The 13,964-nt window shown below is 38.7% G+C and overlaps 1 long non-coding RNA gene across 2 annotated transcripts in view; it reads left to right on the top strand.

Moving 5' to 3' along the window:
- Positions 1–13,964, top strand: part of LOC108589297 (uncharacterized) — a 456,699-nt gene that overhangs the window by 10,471 nt on the left and 432,264 nt on the right. The window contains exons 1-2 of one of the 2 annotated variants that reach the window (XR_001908479.4): positions 1,055–1,570; positions 3,515–3,645. This is a non-coding gene — a long non-coding RNA (uncharacterized LOC108589297). Of the gene's footprint in view, positions 1–1,054; positions 1,571–3,514; positions 3,646–13,964 lie in introns of those variants that run through there. The other variant, XR_013525681.1, reaches the window with a different exon arrangement.

Below are 13,964 nucleotides of genomic sequence, written 5' to 3'. Positions count from 1 at the left end.
TGAACAAAAAACACAACCAATGCACACACTTAACCACACACACATACACAGGCATACATACAGACATACCCATGCAAGTACACATTTGCACATATAAAAACGTGCACACATAAACACACACACAGACATCCATACACATATGTGAGAAAGATGATAGCTAAAGTATTAGGATCATGCTATAGAAAACACAGACAAGGCCAGGCGCGGTGGCTCATGCCTGTAATCCCAGCACTTTGGGAGGCCGAGGCAGGTGGATCACTAGGTCAGGAATTTGAGATCAGCCTGGCCAACATGGTGAAACCCTGTCTCTACTAAAAATACAAAAATCGGTAGTGGTCGCCTGCAATCCCAGCTACTCAAGAGGCTGAGGCAGTAGAATTGCTTGAACCAGGGAGGCAGAGGTTGCAGTGAGCCAAGATTGCACATTGCACTCCAGCCAGGGTGACAGAACCCTGTCTCAAAAAAAAAAAAAAAAAATCAAAAAAAAAAACCTCACAGAATATCAAGGGAGATAATATCAAAAGGGCAGGCAAAGAACAGATGGAAGAGGATTTGAAACAAGTTAAAAAGGTCAGTCTGTGTGATGAAGGGTTCACCCTAAGCCGATTATCACGTTGTAGACAGATTTCCCAAACTCATATTGTGCATTGGCAAATACCCGTCACATACTACCTACACTAGAATCTGAGCCTGGGGACGGTAGGCATATAATATTTACTAAATATTATAATGTTTAATTTATTTTTTCCCTTACAGAATTGAATGCCTCTTTTAAAGAAAAAAAAAATACATATAGAAAAACAAGAAACACAATCCATTGCCAGAACCCAACATTAAGTATACTAACAGTTGGGTTTTAAAGACATTTTCATTCTCATTTTAAAGTCTATAGAACAGGTGTTTCACACCCACTTGTTGGGGCAGCACTCTCTGAGGTGGGCGGCTTCATAGGTGAGTCCACTCCGGGTCTTAGAGTTTGCAATTAGTCTGCGGAGCCGCCGCCGCCGCCGCCGCAGCTGCCGCCACCTCAGCCCGAGGTGGAGGAGGGGAAGCCGGAAGGAAAACGGCGACCATAGCTGTAGCAGCGGCGGCGAGAGCAGCGTGCCCAGAGAGTAGGGCCCCGGCCAGGCCTGGCCGTGGGTGGCACCTGTCCGTAGCAACGAGGCTGGCACTGAACCTCTCCCGGTTGCGGCCACTGAAGCGTCTGTGCCCGACTGTGAGGCCGAAGCCCAGCAGTCCGCTCCTCAGGCTGTGCCGCCGCGGGGCGCTTGCCGGTAACCTGGAGGCGGCGGGACAGGAGCCGAGGCTGAGGGGAAACTGCCTGTGAGGGAGACGGATCTGGGGGAGCCGCGCCTCTCAAGAGTCTGACCTTTCACCCCTTTACCTGCACTGCCGCCAAGCAGCCACCCGCTCCTGATTAGAGCGAGGAGACGCCGCTGCCTGAATCCGCAGCACCTGTGCTCGTGCCGCCGACGGGCGGGGGTGACTCCTTGGTGTGGCAGCTGACCCCGGGCTCGGAGGTGCAGGTCACAGTGCATTGAGGACGCGGTCGTCATGTCGTCATGCCCGGGTGAGAAGCTCTTCTCCGGGGTTCTCCTGGATATGTTCAAAAGAGACCATGAAACGTTTGGTGCCACAGCCCAACTTTTGGTGGGCAACAAATACAGCCATTCTGGTGATGCCGTTTGGGCCCGCATCACTATGACAGTAATCCCCAAAAGGGACTCTAAAGATAACCCGGAAGCTATGCAGCTTCAACAGCATACATTCCAAGAAGGGACAGAAGTCAAGTGTGATGTGAATGGTGTTGTTCCCAGTGACTTTTCTCTTGCCCTGCCTCGTATGCTAAGCTTGGCTGAAAGCCTGTGGACTTCTAAACCACTGCCTCTTTCCCACAAAGGAGCACTTTATCCTCCCTTCTGTGTCGGAATCCACCTCGCCAATCAGTACCTCAGCCTCCTCCCCGGAAAATTAAGCTACCCAATGGAAAATATCTGGGGAAGAACCCAATTCAATAATAAATACCATTAAACTATGACCTAGGCAAGTCTTACGCGATAAATGTTTAAAAATGCTCTTGCGGCTGGGAGTGGTGGCTCACGCCTGCAATCCCAGCACTTTGGGAGGCCGAGGCGGGTGGATCACAAGGTCAAGAGATAAGAGACCATCCTGGCCAACATGGTGAAACCCCGTCTCTACTAAAATTACAAAAAATTAGCCGGGCGTTTGGCACGCGCCTGTAGTCCGAGCTACTTGGGAGTCTGAAGCGGAAGAATCGCTTGAACCCGGGAGGCGGAGGTTGCAGTGAGCAGAGACTGCGCCACTGTGCTCCAGCCTGGCCACAGAGCAAGACTCCGTCTCAAAAAAAAAAAAAAAAAAAAAAATACTGTTGCTGAAAACAAAATTAGAAAAGGTAGTAATGCAAGTAACTCTGCTAAATATGACGATAAAAAACGGACGTAGGAAAATGTACCTACTGTGAACAAAAAACTAAAAAATGGCCATAAAGTGGATGGAAAAACCCAAAATGAAAGCCAGAAACAAAGACTGTGACTATGGTTTCAAATATTGCTCACAGAAGAGATAGAGTAGTAAATGTTTCTGCTCAGACAGATACGTTAAATGATCAGTTAAGTACTAAAAATCTGCTCAGAGTAATAACATGGATCATACACAAGCTCAGGGAACTGTCAAAAATTGCCAAGGAAAAGGCATGAAAGAAGCAAACTGAAACTTCTACTCCAAAAATGCACATTCAAAAGTCCATTTCACCAGTCAATATCAGAATTCTAGTCAGGTGCCCTTCTGCCCGGGGTTCATTTAAAACCACAAAGGTACAGGGGTGAAAAAAAATGACTCTTCTCTGACGACAGGACTTGAGAAAGTGTGTAGTGGAGAGATGGTCCCCAACAGTCTTGCTGCACCTCTATCCACTCAGCAAGTGAGGGCCTTTTGAAAACTAGTATCTGAAAAGGCCCGAAAGAGTCCAGCAGTGAGGTTCAGGACTCAACTGAAATGCATGCTCCTGGTGAGCAGGGTGAACCATAGACACTGGGCAAAAAAGGCAGCAAAAGCATTATCTCTGGCCTTAAACCAAAAGAAAACTGACTCTTCCTGTGCTTCAGTGTGTAGCATTGATAGCACAGATGATTTGAAATCATCCAACTCTGAATGTAGCTCCTCGTAAAGCTTTCATTGTCCTCCAGGCAGTATGCCTGCACCTTCCAAATCCTTCACTTCCTGCTCATCAAAGGAAAAGAGAAAGTTCAGTAATTCCTTGAAAATACATATTTCAAAATTGTCTCCAAATGTATCACACCACATGGCAGGACCATATGTGTCAGGGACATTGTTTGGGCCTAGATACATGGCTTCCCTTGGTGCCAGCCCCTATTCTTACTAAAACTGTGAGCCAGAATGATAATGGCCTTTTACTCCTAAAGGAGAACTGTATTTTATGACTCAATTCTCCAGCATTTTTTTTTTAATCTTTTGTACCTTTCTCGCTTTTTAGAACACTTGTGGATACACTTGAATAAGAAGAGAAAGAGCCTGTATCCAAGGCTATCACAGAGGCAGCTAAGACTGCCAAGCAGCTGACCTCTGAAGTACAGGCTCTGCTGACAATTTGAAACATAAACACAGGTAGGTAGACAAGACCATTGGAAATTGTCATAGATTTTCAGTCTATTTAGGAATAATTTCCAGTAAATAGCTTGGCCAAATTGGAAAGAGAAATTGCATTTAGTTGGCTGTTTTTAAGAATACTAACCTTATAGCCATTTTTAGACTCAGAAGCTTAAACTGAACATGCAATCGATTTTGACTTATGGAAGTGAGATTTTTAGCAATATTTTTCAGTTTGGAAGTCTAAAACCATTCCAAGGCATAGGAATCATTGCCTCAACTGAAATTGAATTTTCATGACTGTTAATTGTTATTTATTTATTTTTTTTGAGACGAAGTTTCGCTCTTGTTACACAGGCTGGAGTGCAATGGCAAGATCTTGGCTCACTGCAACCTCCGCCTTCTGGGTTCAAGCAATTCTCTTGCCTCAGCCTCCCGAGTAGCTGGGACTGCAGGCGTGCACCACCATGCCCAGCTAATTTTTGTATTTTTAGTAGAGACGGGGTTTCACCTTGTTGATCAGGATGGTCTCGATATCTTGACCTCGTGATTCACCCACCTCGGCCTCCCAAAGTGCTGGGATTATAGGAGTGAGCCACGCCCCCGGCCTGTTATTTTTACCTAATACTGTGTGTGTGTGTGTGTGTGTGTGTGTGTGTGTGTGTGTGTGTATGTCTATGTAAAATATGTCCTGGATTATGGAATACGGACACCGGCTGCATATTGGGGAATGCTGGTGAGGTGGGGGAATAGTGTAGATATTTATTACTTATTTTAAATTTATTTTTATTTCACTAGCTTTAGGGGTACAATTTGTTTTTGGTTACATGGATGAAATGTGTAGTGGTGAAGTCTAGCATTTTAGTGTGCTTGTCACCTGAGTAGTGTACATCGAACCCAATACACAGTGTTTTAGTTCTTACTCCCTACCACCTTACCCTCTTCTGAGTCTCTAGTATCCATTATACCAGTCTGTATGTCCTTTCGTACCAATAGCTTAACTCTAACTTATGAGTGAGAACATGCTAAATCTGGTTTCTGATTTTTGAGTTACTTTATAATAATGGCCTCAAGTTCCATCCAAGTTGTACAAAAGACAGTATTTCATTATTTTTTACGGCTGAACATTATTTCATGTTGTGTATGAGTATATACATATATAAACATATACATACATATATAGACATACATATATACATGTGTATATGTATATAGACATACATATACACATGTATGTATGTATACATGCAAATTAAAGCAGTAAAATACCACCTTACCCTAACTAGAATGGCCATTACTAAAAAGTTAAAAAACAATATACATACATGTATATGTGCATACATACATACATGTATATTGTTTTTTAACTGGTTGTAGGTATTTGGCTTTATTTATGGGTTCTCTGTTATGTTCCATTGGTCTGTGTAGCTACTTTTATACCAGTACCATGCTGTCTTGGTTACTGTAGCTTTGAAGTATAATTTGAAGTTGGGTAATGTTATGTCTCTAGATTTCTTCTTTTTGCTTAGGATTTCTCTGGCTACTTAAGCTTGTTTTTGGCTTCAGATGAATTTTGGGATTGTTTTTTCTAATTCTGTGAAAAATACTGTTGTTATTTAATATTTTTATAAGAATTGCATTGAATCAGTAGATTGCTTTGGGAAGTATGGTGATTTTCACAATATTGATTTCTTCAATTTATGTGCATGGGATTATTTCCATTTGTTTGTGTCATCTATGATTTCTCTCAGCAGTGTTTTGAAGTTTTCCTTGTAGAGGTTGTTCATCTCTTTAGTTAAGTGTATTCTTAGATATTTTATTTTTTTTCTAGATATTGTAAAAGGGATTAAGTACATGATTTGAATCTCAGCTATGTCATTGTTGGTGTATAGCAGTGCTGCTGATTTGTGTACATTGATTATGTAACCAGAGACTTTGCTGAAATCATTGATCAGATCTAGGAGTCCTTTGGAGGAGTCTTTCTAGTTTCTAGTTATAAGATTGTATTATCAGCAAACAGAGGTATTTTGACTTTCTCTTTCCCAATTCGAAAGTTCTTTATTTATTTCTTTCACCTGATTGCTCTGGCCAGGACTCCAGTACTATGTTGAATAGAAGTGATAAAAGTGGGCATCCTTGTCTTTCTCCAGTTCTTAGGGGGATTTCTTTTAGCTCTTCTGTGTTCAGTATGATTTAGGCTCTGTTTTATTTATGTATGGATTTTATTATCGTGAGGTGTGTTTCTTCTGTGCCTAGTTTGTTGACGATTTTTATCATAGAGCAATGCTGGATTTTATTAAATGCTTTTTCTGCATCTACTGAAATGATCATATGGTTTTTATTTTTAATTCTGTTTGTATAATGAATTACATTTACTGATTTGTATATATTAAATCATCCATGCATCCCTGGAATGAAACGCACTTGATTATGAAGAACTGATTTTTTGATGTGCTGCTAGATTCAGTTAAGTAGTTTTTTGTTGAGGATTTTTGCTCCTATATTTATCAAGGGTATTGGTTTGTAGTTTTCTTTTTTTGTTATGTCCTTTCCTGGCTTGGTGTCAAGGGGATACTGGAATCATAGAATGAGTTAGGGAAGATTCCATCCTTCTCAATCTTTTCGAATAGTTTCAGTAGAATTGGTACCAGTTCTTCTTTGAATGTCTGGTAGAATTTGACTGTGAATCCATCTGGCCCTGGGCCTGTGTGTGTGTGTGTGTGTGTGTGTGTGTGTGTGTGTGTGTGTGTGTGTGTGTTGGCAGTTATTTTTATTTCTTAGTTACCGATTTGATCATGTTGTTTATTTTTATTTTATTTTTTTTTTTTGAGACGGAGTTTTGCTCTTGTTACCCAGGCTGGAGTGCAATGGCGCGATCTCGGCTCACTGCAACCTCTGCCCCCTGGGTTCAGGCAATTCTCCTGCCTCAGCCTCCTGAGTAGCTGGGATTACAGGCACACGCCACCGTGCCCAGCTAATTTTTTTGTAATTTTTAGTAGAGACGGGGTTTCACCATGTTGACCAGGATGCTCTCGATCTGCCGACCTCGTGATCCACCCACCTCGGCCTCCCAAAGTTCTGGGATTGCAGGCTTGAGCCACCGCGCCTGGCCGATCATGTTGTTTATTATTGCTGTGTTCAATTTTTCTGTTTCTTTCTGATCCCAGCTAAAGAGGTTGTAAATTTATCCATTTCTGCTAGATTTTTGGTTTTGCATAGAGGTGTTCATGTGTACTCAAATGACCTTTTGTATTTCTGTGGTGTCAGTTGTAATGTCTCCATTTTTATTTCTTACTGAGCTTATTTGAATGTCTCCTCTTTTCTTGGTTAACGTAGCTAGTGATCTATCAGTTTTGTTTATTCTTTCGAAGAACCAGCTTTTAGTTTCATTTGTCTTTTGTATTTTTTTGTTTCAATTTCATTGAAGTTTGCTGTTATCTTTGATACTTACTTTCTTTTTCTAGCTTTGAGTTTGGCTTGTTCTTGTTTTTCTAGTTCCTCAAAGTATAACACTGTCTTGTCAATTTGTGATCTTCCAGACTTTTTGATGTAGGCACTCAGTGCTACAAACTTTCCTCTTAGCACTGCTTTTATTGTATCTCACAGGTTTTGATAACTTGTGTCACCAATATCATTCATTTTGAGAAATTTCTGAATTTCTGTATTGATTTTATTTTTAATCTGGAAATAATTTAGGAGCAAATTGTTTAATTTCCATGTATATGTATAGTTTTGAGAGGGTTTTCTTGTAATTGATTTCTAGTTTTATTCTGCTCTGGCATGAGACGATATTGGCTGTGATTTCAATTTTTAAAAACTTATTAAAGCTTTTTTTGCAACCTGTCTTATGGTTTATCTTGGAAAATGTTCCATGTGCTGGTGAGAAGAATATATATTTCACAGTTCTTGGGTAAAATGTTCTGTAAATATCTGTTAGGTTCCATTTGTTCTACAGTGCAGTTTAAGTCCAGTATATGTTTGTTGACTTTCTGCTGTGATTTGTCTAGTGCTGAAAGTGGAGTGTTGCCATGCCCCACTATTATTGTGTTGCTGTCTATCTCTTTTCTTAGGATTAGTAGTAATAGTTTTGTGAATCTGGGAGCTCTAGAGTTAGGTGCATATATAGTTAGGATTATTATATCTTTGTGTTGGATTGATCATTTTATCATTATATGATGATTTTCTTTGTCTTTTTTTGCTAAAGGAAACTATTATTGCTTTAAAGTCTGTTTTAACTAAGAATAGCTATTTCTGTCTCTTTTGGTTTACATTTGCATGAAATATCCTTTTTCACCCCTTTAGCCTATAAAAATCATTTACATGTTAAGTGTATCTCCTGAAGATAGGAGATATTTTATTTGTGATTTTAAAAAATCTATTCTGCCCATTTGTGTCTTTTAAGTTGAACATTTAGACCATTAACCTTCAGTGTTAGTATTAGGTTGTGAGGTAATGTTCCTGTGATCATGTTGATTGTCACCTAGTGACTTTGTTTCCTTCATTGTTTTATTGTTTTATAAGCTGTGTGAATTTTGTGCTTCCAGTAATTCTATTCTGTTGTGTTCCAGCCTTTTGTTTCAAGATGTATAACTCTTTTAACATTTTTTCTAGGGCTAGTCTACTATTGACAAATTCTCTCAGTCTTCGCTTGTTTGAAAAAAGCTATTGCTTCGTTATTTATGTCACTTAATTTTGCTGGATATAAAATTCTTGGCTGACAATAATTTTGTTTAAGGAGACTAAAGATAGGAGCCCAGTTCCTTCTGGCTTGTAAAGTTTCTGCTGAGAAATCTGTTAGTAGTCTTATATGTTTTCTTTTATAGGTTACCTGATATTTTTGTCTCACTGGTCTTAAAATTATTTCCTTTCCATTGACTCTAGATAGCCTGATGACTATATGCCCTGGTGATTTCTCTCCTTTTTTTTTTTTTTTTTTTGCACTTAATCTCCCAGGAGTTTTTTGAGGTTCTTCTATTTGGATATCTAAATCACTGGCAAGACCCAGGACATTTTACACAATTATCATTTAATTCAAAACTTTTTGCATTTTATTCTCCCTTGGGAACATGTATAATTCTTAGGTTTGGCCAGTTTGCATAATTCCATATTTCTTGGAGACTTCATTCATTTATTTTCTTTCTTTTTGTCTGATTGGGTTAATTTAAAAGCCTCATGTTTGAGCTCTGAAATACTTTGGTCTACTTAGTTTAATCCATTGCTAAAACTTTCCACATCACTTTATAGTTTCCAAAATGTGTCTTTCATTTCCGAAAGTTCTGCATTTTTTTCTCTAAAATATCAATCTCTTTAGAAAATTTTTCATTCATATCTGAATTTGTTTATGTTGACTTTCACCTTTTTCTGTATCTCCCTACGTAACTTAATAACCTTTTGAATTCTTTACCTGGTATTTTAAACATTTCATCTTTATTTGGATCCACTGCTGGAGAGTTATTGTTATCTACCCAAATGAGAAGGAACCAGAATGATAATTGTGGTAATATGAAAAAACTGGGTTCTGTAACACTCCCAGAAGATCACAGTAACTCACCAGCAATGGATGCATTATACTTCATGAATATCCTACAGGTTTAACTGAGAGTGACAAAATCAATAATTATAGTATGGGCACAGTGGCTCATGCCTATAATCCTACCACTTTGGGAGGCTAAGGTGGGTGAATCAGGAGGTCAAGAGATTGAGACCATCTTGGCCAACATGGTGAAACTCTGTTTCTACTAAAAATGCAAAAATTAGCTGGGCATGGTGGTGCATGCCTGTAGTCCAGCTACTTGGGAGGCTGAGGCAGGAGAATTGCTTGAATGTGGGAGGCAGAGGTTGCAGTTAGCCAAGATTGCATCATTGCAGTTTAAGTCCAGTATATGTTTGTTGATTTTCTGCTGTGATGATTTGTCTAGTGCTGTCAGTGGAGTGTTGACATGCCCCACTATTATTGTGTTGCTGTCTATCTCTTTTCTTAGGATTAGTAGTAATAGTTTTGTGAATCTTGGAGCTCTAGAGTTAGGTGCATATATAGTTAGGATTATATCTTTGTGTTGGATTGATCCATCTCAAAAAAGTAAAGTAAAAAATACACTATTGTTTAAACATAAATAAATACAACCAATTCCACAATGACACATAAAATATTTAACCCCTATGTGTATTATTATAAGAAGGGTGAAAAACTGTCCTCTTTTTATATAGGCTCTAGCTTGAGGTAGGGAGGACAGTGGGATGCTAAAGAGAATACCTGAGTCAGAATATTGGAATCTGATATGCAGGGTAGGTCTGATTGTAACAGTTTCTCATAGTTTTTCTTTATCTGAGAATATCTTGATTTTTTCCTTCCAGTCCTGAAAAATATTTTGCAGCTATAGAATTCTGGGCTGGCAGTTTATTTATTTTTTTATTTCTTAGAAAATGTGTCACTTCCTTCTAACCTTTGTGGTTTCTGATAAGAAATCCACTGTAATTCAAATTATTTTTCCCTAGAGATAAAGTGTAGTTTCTCTCTCACTGCTTTCAAGATTTTTCTTTGTCTTTATTTTCAAAACTTTGAGCATTATGTGTTTTGCTATGGTTTCTTTGAGTTATTCTATTGTAGTTTTCCAGCTTCTTGAATATATAGATTTATTTCTTTTGCCAAACTTGAAAATATTTTTCACTTATTTCTTTAAGTTTTTAGCCTCTCACTTCTTATTCTCTTCTTCTGGACCTCTGATGATACAAATGTTAGCTCTTTTCTTTTTGTCCCACAAGTCCCTCTGACTCTGTTTATTTTATATTTTTAGTCTATTTTCTCTCTATCGCTCACATTTGACAATTTATATTTTCTATCTCCAAGTTCACTAATTATTTGATCTTCCCTCTCCATTTTGTTGTTGAACACATTCATTTATATTTTTTAAGAAATATCAGTCATATTTTTCAATTCTTAAATTTCTATCTGGTCTTCTTTATATCTTCTCTCTCTTTGCTGAGACATCCTATGTTTTTGCTGAGTTTTTATGGTTTTTTTTTTTTTTTGAGACGGAGTTTCATGCTTGTTACCCAGGCTGGAGTGCAATGGTGCGATCTTGGCTCACAGCAACCTCCGCCCCCTGGGTTCAGGCAATTCTCCTGCCTCAGCCTCCTGAGTAGCTGGGATTACAGGCACGCTGCCCAGCTAATTTTTTGTATATATTTTAGTAAAGATGGCGTTTCACCACGTTGACCAGGATGGTCTCGATCTCTTGACCTTGTGATCCACCCGCCTTGGCCTCCCAATGGAGTTTTTATGTTTTTAAATTGGCTCCAGCATGTTCCTAATTGCTTACTGAAGCCATTTTATGATGGTTGCTGTAAAGTCTTTGCCAGTTAATCCTAATATCTCTCTTGTCAGAGTTGACTTCTATTGATATTTTCTTCACTCACTTTGAGAATTTTCTAGTTCTTGAAGTAATCAGTGACATTTGTTTGAAACTTGGAAGCTTCTGTTATTATGTATGAGACTCTGGATCTTATTTAAATCTTTGTTTTAGTGGACTTCTTTGACACCACTCTCTAAGGGGACAGTTGAAGAGGGAGAATCAGTGCTGTTGCTTTATAAGTGCTGTTAGCTGAGCATGGAAATCTAGGCTCCCTACTCAGCCTAATAACACAACGGGAAAGGGTTTCTCATTACTGTTGGGCAGAGATGGGAATTCCAGCTCCCCAGGAGAAATCCACTCATATCTTTCTGGCTAAGATAGCTAGCACTGCCCCTTTCCTGCTTCCACATTTCTCTACTGACACCATGGAGGGAGTGACCCCTTCAGGCACCACCACACCAGATAGAGGAGGGAACACCTTGTTACTACTATCAACAGATGGGGGTAGATAGCCAGATTCTTCTCTCCAACTTCGTTGCTTAGGAAGGGGATAAGGCCACCATTTTTCTTCTGATGCTTGGCTTGAGTAAAGCAGTTATTGTCTGAAGGTGTCTTGCTAGGCTGCCCATTCAGTTTTTGTTGTTTTTGTGTTTTGTTGAGGAAGAGTAAGCTTTTTCTGTGGCTTTTATTTTATTTTATTTTTCCTGTGTTTGTTAGATTGCTGGCTTCTTCAGCTCCAAGTCTGGAATACATGTGGTGAAAAACAAAAACCCAAGGAACTCGCCATCATGATGTTCCTTAGGTCCTTATGTTCCCAGCTGCTAGCTGTTCTGTCTTTTTTTTTTTCTATTTATCAGGTTTGCTATGTTTGTTTTTATATAACAATGCCAGGGTTTTTAGTTGTACATTGTGGAGGAATAGGGAAATTTTTGCTTACTCGATTTTCCCAGATGACAGAATTGAGCAAATAGATTTTGAGAAAAATATTTGAGATTATTAATGGAAACACAGAAGGCCGAAAAGTTACTCAGAGTCTGCATGTCAACTCAAACTATGTGCAGAGATTGGTAATCTCTCATATTCATTTTCACTCAGAATAATCAAGAAGCAGACTGAGAGCCATATATTAGATCACAGTAACAATCATCTGACCAGTTTCTTTAAGAGGAATTTGTTAAATAGTCTTTGTCAGCAATTCCTATAAACAGAACAGGTTTTTACTGGATTCTGCTTGAATCATCCAAATCAAGTTGTAACTTGAAGAAGGCTTTCAAGATATCTTTCAATTCCTCATTGATATAGATAATAACAAACCTCTTAACATGTTATAAGTGTTAAATAGGCATTTAGTTGCTTTAGTGAAGATCTTCTGTGTAGGTAACATTGCCTTTAAAGTAATAGTTTTAAAGGCACCTTGAGTTTATTTTATTTCCTTATATTTGTTTCAAAGGATAAATAGTTCCAGCCTTAGAATAGAAATGCATAATCTTCTGGGACTGCTCAGATGAGTAACCAAAGGGAGAACTGCTTGGCTACGTAAAATTTAACATATTTTTTAGCAAAATCATACATATCCAAATGACGGTTCTGGCAGTTTGGGATGTCATGTCACTATGAGGACTTCCCAAAGGGACTCTGAAACTCATGGAATTACTGTGTTATAGCAGTAAACATAGTAGGCATAGTTTCTCTATAGTCATAACAAAGTATGATCTGTGTAACATATTTTGTGTATAAGTAATACAAGTGTAATATAAAACAGAAGACTAATTTTGCTTAATTTTTAAGTGTACCATATGTGATAGAATATAGCCAAATTGTAATTATTTTCATGAAAATACACATAAATTTCAAAATTTAAAAAGCATATAATCTGTTGGGAACTTTGAAGCTGTACATGTGATGTGTTCTAGTTTATAATCAATTATGAAAAGTTAAAAAATAACCAAACATTCTGGGAAATAATAATTGTCTTTTTTTTAAATGTGAAGAAACCAGTTATTCAAAAAAATATTTCCAAAAAATTTGTCTCACCTCATAAGCTAAGCAATTGCATTGTTTAATTCAGTAGTTGCGAACCTCAGGTTCATGGACCCAGATCCTATACTATCCTTTGGTTTACCTTAATCTGCTACTGTATTTCAAAGTTATTAATTACACCCTTATCTGAGACTGTCCCTTAGAAAATGCAGCTTGTGAACACCAGATGAGAAAACACATTTGAATAATTGGAAAATCGAAATCTACTGATACTGGACCAGTAACACTAATTTTATTTTTATGTTGAGAAAAATTGCATAATTAAATGGAATAGCTGAAGTTTTTATAAATGGAAATACAATGAGACACTTTCTTATTGCATTTTAGGTTTGGGGGTACATATGAAGAACATGCAAGATAGTTCCATAGGTACACACGTGGCAGTGTGATTTGCTGCCTTCCTCCCCTTCACCTATATCTGGCATTTCTCCCCATGCTATCTCTCCCCAACTCCACAACCCCCACTGTCCCTCCTCTATTCCCCACAACTGACCCCAGTGTGTAGTGCTCCCTCCCTGTGTTTATGTGTTCTCATTGTTCAACACCCACCTATGAGTGAGAATGTGCAGTATTTCATTTTCTGGTCTTGTGTCAGTTTGCTGAGAATGATGTTCTCCAGGTTCATCCATGTCCCCACAAAGGACTCATTGTTTTTGATTGCTGCATAGTATTCCATGGTGTATATGTGCCACATTTTCCCTGTCCAGTCTGTCATCGATGGGCATTTGGGTTGATTTCAGGTCTTTGCTCTCGTAAACAGTGCTGCAATAAACATTTGTGTGCATGTGTCCTTATAGTAGAACGATTTATAATCCTTTGGATATATACCCAGTAATGGGATTGCTGGGTCAAATGGAATTTCTATTTGTAGGTCCTTGAGGAATCGGCACACTGTCTTCCACAATGGTTGAACTAATTTACACTCCTACCAGCAGTGTAAAAGTG

This window comes from Callithrix jacchus, chromosome 1 (genome assembly GCF_049354715.1).
Source record: "Callithrix jacchus isolate 240 chromosome 1, calJac240_pri, whole genome shotgun sequence".
In the NCBI taxonomy this organism is placed as follows: Eukaryota; Metazoa; Chordata; class Mammalia; order Primates; family Cebidae; genus Callithrix; species Callithrix jacchus.
This window is presented reverse-complemented; position numbering and strand designations above follow the sequence as displayed.